The following is a 6,552-nucleotide window of genomic DNA, read 5'->3' as shown; positions in this document are numbered from 1 at the left end:
CCACCCATGTCTAGTGCACTAATGGTCTTGTTAACCCATGGTGCACCTAGGAAAGCCATCTTCAGTCTATATGGCACCTTTTCTACTGCACTACGCATTGACTTAACAGCGCAGAAAGAGGAACGGGAGATACTTCTGAAGAAGAAACTAATAGGGAGTGGTATGGCAAACTCTCATACCCCAAATCCGTCATGAGCAATCCAAGACTCAAACACACTCAATTCAATATTCTAAATCTGACATACATGACACCAAAAATGATTGCACAGATACACCCTAGCACTCCTGACTATTGTTCCCAATGATATGTACCCAGAGAAGACTTTATTTATATGGTTGGGTCCTGCCCTGTAATAATACAATCCTGGTCACGAATACTGGGAGTATTAACTGATGTGGCAGGCAGACCTACATCTAAGGACATACTGTCCTGAATCCCGGACCAGGTAAGCAGACCGAAATCTGATAAACAGCTCAGTTTCTGGACCTGGAACTGGTTCTGGCTAAGGTGTTTATTGCCATGGAATGGAAGGCCAGACATCCCCCGGATATAAACACATAATGGCCCATTACGAGGTACAGTGGTCCCGCTTTGCTCATTAGGATGCGGCCGCCACCCTGGCAGTCACATTCCTCACATTTAACATTGTGGCGGGCGGTGCTGTAAGCAGCACCCGCCACAATGTTAAATATGCATGTTGTGCATTGGCATGTACAACGTGCCTGCCACCTTGTGCATGCTAAGGTAGAGGGGTACCATAGGTACCCCCCAAGTGCAGCCCCCACCCCCTCACCCCCCCGTGGGCCTGCAACGGGCCCCCAAAGCAATTCCCTCATGCCTTTCCATGGCGACATGAATGCCATGGAAAGGCCTTCAACACCAGGCATCCTGATATGAATGGCGGTGTCTTACAGACACCATATAAGGCCCAAGGTCCGCACAGCAGACAATCGGAATGATTGTCTGCCAGCGGAAATGCAGCGGACGGTCTTTCTGTCTGCCATTGTAACCCCCGCCATAGTAATATGGCGGGTGGTAAATGGAGGGCGGGTGGGAAAAAATGTCCGCTGGACGGTGGCGATCCGCCCGACATCATATTGGACCCCATAGTTAGCTAATCTGCAAAAATGAACGAGAACAGAAAATGTGGTGTTACGTGACCCAGCCGGGGCAAGAGGGGAGACTCTAATATAGCACAATGGGATGCCATAATATTAATGGCAATACAAGCAAAGAAAGGTTAGAAGCCCCTGTATACTATGTGGGAGTATTATAGGATATTTCTGGGATCAGGTACTCTTTATATCTCGGACACAAGTGCTTGTGAGGGCCTAGAGTATAATAACTGACTGGAGACCTCCCTTTTGGTCTTCCCCCTCACTCATGTGTTCCCCCTTTCCTCTGGAAGACCGGTTCTAGACATACTGGCTCGATTCAAATTTGGCCTATAGCTTTCTTAGGCCCGTAGTGCAGAATGTCCCATGAGTGTAAGAACAAATAAGATTTTAAAGTGATAAACAATCCTCAAGGGTCCAAATTATTTGAACTGTTGAATTTTCGTTATTTAAAATGATATCTCTTGTGACTGTAGTACAAAAAATATGCTATATTAGTCAAGTTGATTACTACAGTCACTTATTTATGTCTTTCTACAACATATATGATTGTATGCTACTAGAACCCACACGACTAGGACAACTGTACCTGTTTATATGAACAAAAGGTCAATGAAAATATTTGGAAAAAAGTCTGAGTGAGTCTGATGCTTTGTCTTTGGGTCACAGGGCAGTCAGAAGTTACCGGTCATTATTCTATGCATGCACTGTAGTTTACCAATAGTGTCCCTGGTTGCCAATACTATTGCACTTGAAAGTGAATAGCCATTCTTTCTCACCAAGTGTGAGAAATCAAGGCTTGCTCCAGGAGGTGACAACATTCGAAACCCTGATTAACTTTAATTAACAATAACATTATACATGATTCTCAATAACCTAAATGTATAATTGGTTATTTACTTTATATAAAAAAGGACTTTAATTAGCAAGTGAGTAAACAGTCTTCTGGCCTAAGATACAGACTCAAACATCTTTATAGCTCCTTCTTACTAAGGGGGGCATTACACATCAGAAGCAGCTGTACCGGAGAGTGGCATGCAAACAAACAAATGATGGACGGAATGCTGAATAAATCATACATTCACTTCCAGTCAAGAGATCTGAGTTAAATCCATTGTTCTCCAGTATTTGGGGTGTTTATCATAGATTAACATGCCTGAATCATTCCCTGTTGTCGGAGTGGGAGTCCCACGGTACATAGAAAAGCAATAATCATGCATATAATAACCAAAAACCTTGGTAACCTGAAACCAGGAAGTAAAGTAGCCTAAGCTACAAGGAAAAAACTTCCACACCTATGACTATCACAGTCATTATGTCCAGTCCAAACTGCAGCCAATCAGGTGACAGCACCCACCAGAATGTTCTCCTCAGAGGCTCAGGCTCTCAGATTTTCTACCGCACGTCGTGTGAAGGAAGTCTCCCTGAGCTCTGCTCAGTACTTCAGTTTTTTGCTAGTTTTTTTGATTACTTCAAGATGTCAACTTCTGAGAGATCTCTCTTTAGGCCTTGTGAGTCCTGTGAGGATCTTTTCTGAAGATCCTCACAAGAAGTGTATCTACTGCCTCTATCCGGACCATGAGGTGAGGGATTGTAAGATCTGCAGGACCTTCCCTCAGAAAACCCTCAGGGATAGAGAAGGGTGCCTACTTCTGTGGCTACAGAAGATTAAGGACAAGGACAACCCTTTATCTGAGGTAGAAAGTGCAGCCTCTGGGTCCTCTGTATCCTCCAGAAAGAGGATGGCTGAAGAAGAATTATCTTCTCCTGGTGCGAAGGTGTTGAGGAAAGTTCAGCCTGCTAAGGGCTTTGGCCAGTCTTCTCCTACTTCTTCAAAAAAGGCTTCTCCACCTTCAAAATCCAAGCCTGCTACGCCCCCGAGGAAATCAGGAAAGTCTCTGGCAACTAAAAGATTTCCTGACAAAGATTTACCTCAGATAAAAATGCCGTCGTCGATGGCGTCGGCTCCTTCGTCGACGCTACATCAACGTCGACGGTTACAGTCTCATCTCCAAGACCAAAAATGATTATGACGCTGGCTTCGTCTCTGTCGACGCTGGTCTCCGTGGCTGTCAGACCCATCTCGTCGACAAAGCAAGTGTCATCTCTCATCTCTGCTCCGTCGACGGTAAGGACAAAGAAGACTTCATCGACTGTTGCGTCGACGCCCACCTCGTCGACGAAGACTTCCTCGTCGACGGCCACCTCGTCGACGAAGACTACCATGCCATCGACGGCTGCCCCGTCCACGAAGACTGACTCGTCGACCACAAATATTTCCTCGTCGACGAAGTTTGCCTCGTCGACGAAGTTTGCCTCGTCGTCAACCTCGTCGGCGAAGATTGCCTTGTCGACGGCTAACATCTCGTCGACGAAAATGGCCCAGACTCTTCTACATCTTCTGAGTCCATTCTTAACTTGAGTAGTGCATTTGTGCTACTTACGTGCTCTATTTCCTAAGTATTCTGTGTATTGTGTTTAGATCTCCAGGTAGGATATAATATATTGTGTTAGTGAGTGTCTGTTATAAAATGCCTAATTTTATAACTACACTTTGTGATTCTATTTCACTTAACCTATATCATAAGATTAAGTAATGGTAAAAGAAGCTGCTTTACACTCCTTCTGGACTACGCCTGAAAGCAGCTTTCCACAGCTACCACTTAGAGAGCTTTCTAAGGTTGTCTAAGACCACTAAAATCATCATAAGGGTTGTCTGGATTAGTGCAGGGTGCTACACTTACATAAGTGAGCACCATATACTGAGCCAGCCTCTCACAGGGTGAAAAATGCAAAAAGAACAATTGATGTGCAGAATGCTGAACAATGTCAAACATTCACACTCAGTACATAGCTCTGAGCCTAAATCCATCGTTTTTTTGCTCACCATGCCATTCCGGTTTGGACCAAGCCATATGGAAATCAGTCTTGACCCTGCTCCCCATGGCAAAGTCGGGCATGAACTGCAAGACCAGGTCCTCCCTTGATCAGAAACAAGCATCCTGGGACCAGTTTCAGGGTATCACCCCTCATCAGCCAGGCTAGCTTCACTCCAGCGGCTTGGAGAACACGGGCCCACATCTGGGCATACCCATTCCACTCGGGGTGACAAATGCAAAAAGAGCAGTTAATGGACAGAATGCTTAACTATGTCAAACATTCACTCCAATACAGAGATCTGGGCCTAAATACATAATTTGTTTTGCTCAACATGCCATTCCATTATGGACATTACTGACCATCTTTAGTGAGGTGTCAGGACTTCAAGTAAACTGGGACAAGTCGTTCCCGTTCCCACTAAAGCTGATTACAAGGCTGGCTGGAGATGCTACACTCTCCGGAGATGTGGGAGTCTACAAAGTTTTGTTACCAGGGTGTACACAGACGTGGTACAGTTGGTGTCAGTTAAAACTGGTTGGATGGTGACAGTGATCTGGCAATCACTTAATGTTTGGTGTGGACCCCCATTGTCCCCTAAGGGACGAATTGCCATAGCAAAGATGCTGGTCCTGCTGAGGGTCCTCTGCTACTTTGTAAGTCCATCAGAGTTTCTGCCAATGAAGCTTTTTAAGGAGCTTGACACTATTTTAATGCAACTGGTTATGGGGGAGGGGGGAGCTGGAGAGTGGCCCTTCATAAGCTCCAGAGACCGCTTGACGGAGGGGTTTGGTGCTTCGGATAATGAAGCCTACTATTTGGGAACTCAGCTGCAGTGGCCAATGAGATGGCTGTCACTTGGCTTTGATGTGAAACGGCGAGGGTGACAGGTGTCCCTGGAACCTTTGTCTATATATGAGGCACTGCTTGGTAGTGTCCATATCCCCTACCGTTGTCCTTGTGCTGTGAGAGTAGCCCGTCAGTGTTGGCAGTGACTGTGGAGAGGCATGGGAACTCGGGAGGAGAATGCCACAGAGATCACATTTTGGATGCTTCTCGAGTTTAAAAGGTTACACAAGATACTTAACCATTGAGTGTGGACAAAAGCAATATACTGGCGAGGGAGACCTTTATTACAAGGCAACACTACATACATACATCATTCTTCCAGACTGCTGGGACCTGGGTGCTGGCCAATTTCTTACCCACAGTACTTTAATAACCACAGACAAAAATACGTAGGGGGAAGTAGATGTAGAACCACCCATGTCTAGTGCACTAATGGTCTTGTTAACCCATGGTGCACCTAGGAAAGCCATCTTCAGTCTATATGGCACCTTTTCTACTGCACTACGCATTGACTTAACAGCGCAGAAAGAGGAACGGGAGATACTTCTGAAGAAGAAACTAATAGGGAGTGGTATGGCAAACTCTCATACCCCAAATCCGTCATGAGCAATCCAAGACTCAAACACACTCAATTCAATATTCTAAATCTGACATACATGACACCAAAAATGATTGCACAGATACACCCTAGCACTCCTGACTATTGTTCCCAATGATATGTACCCAGAGAAGACTTTATTTATATGGTTGGGTCCTGCCCTGTAATAATACAATCCTGGTCACGAATACTGGGAGTATTAACTGATGTGGCAGGCAGACCTACATCTAAGGACATACTGTCCTGAATCCCGGACCAGGTAAGCAGACCGAAATCTGATAAACAGCTCAGTTTCTGGACCTGGAACTGGTTCTGGCTAAGGTGTTTATTGCCATGGAATGGAAGGCCAGACATCCCCCGGATATAAACACATAATGGCCCATTACGAGGTACAGTGGTCCCGCTTTGCTCATTAGGATGCGGCCGCCACCCTGGCAGTCACATTCCTCACATTTAACATTGTGGCGGGCGGTGCTGTAAGCAGCACCCGCCACAATGTTAAATATGCATGTTGTGCATTGGCATGTACAACGTGCCTGCCACCTTGTGCATGCTAAGGTAGAGGGGTACCATAGGTACCCCCCAAGTGCAGCCCCCACCCCCTCACCCCCCCGTGGGCCTGCAACGGGCCCCCAAAGCAATTCCCTCATGCCTTTCCATGGCGACATGAATGCCATGGAAAGGCCTTCAACACCAGGCATCCTGATATGAATGGCGGTGTCTTACAGACACCATATAAGGCCCAAGGTCCGCACAGCAGACAATCGGAATGATTGTCTGCCAGCGGAAATGCAGCGGACGGTCTTTCTGTCTGCCATTGTAACCCCCGCCATAGTAATATGGCGGGTGGTAAATGGAGGGCGGGTGGGAAAAAATGTCCGCTGGACGGTGGCGATCCGCCCGACATCATATTGGACCCCATAGTTAGCTAATCTGCAAAAATGAACGAGAACAGAAAATGTGGTGTTACGTGACCCAGCCGGGGCAAGAGGGGAGACTCTAATATAGCACAATGGGATGCCATAATATTAATGGCAATACAAGCAAAGAAAGGTTAGAAGCCCCTGTATACTATGTGGGAGTATTATAGGATATTTCTGGGATCAGGTACT

This window comes from Triturus cristatus, chromosome 5_1, assembly GCF_964204655.1.
Source record: "Triturus cristatus chromosome 5_1, aTriCri1.1, whole genome shotgun sequence".
NCBI classification, from domain to species: Eukaryota; Metazoa; Chordata; class Amphibia; order Caudata; family Salamandridae; genus Triturus; species Triturus cristatus.
This window is presented reverse-complemented; position numbering follows the sequence as displayed.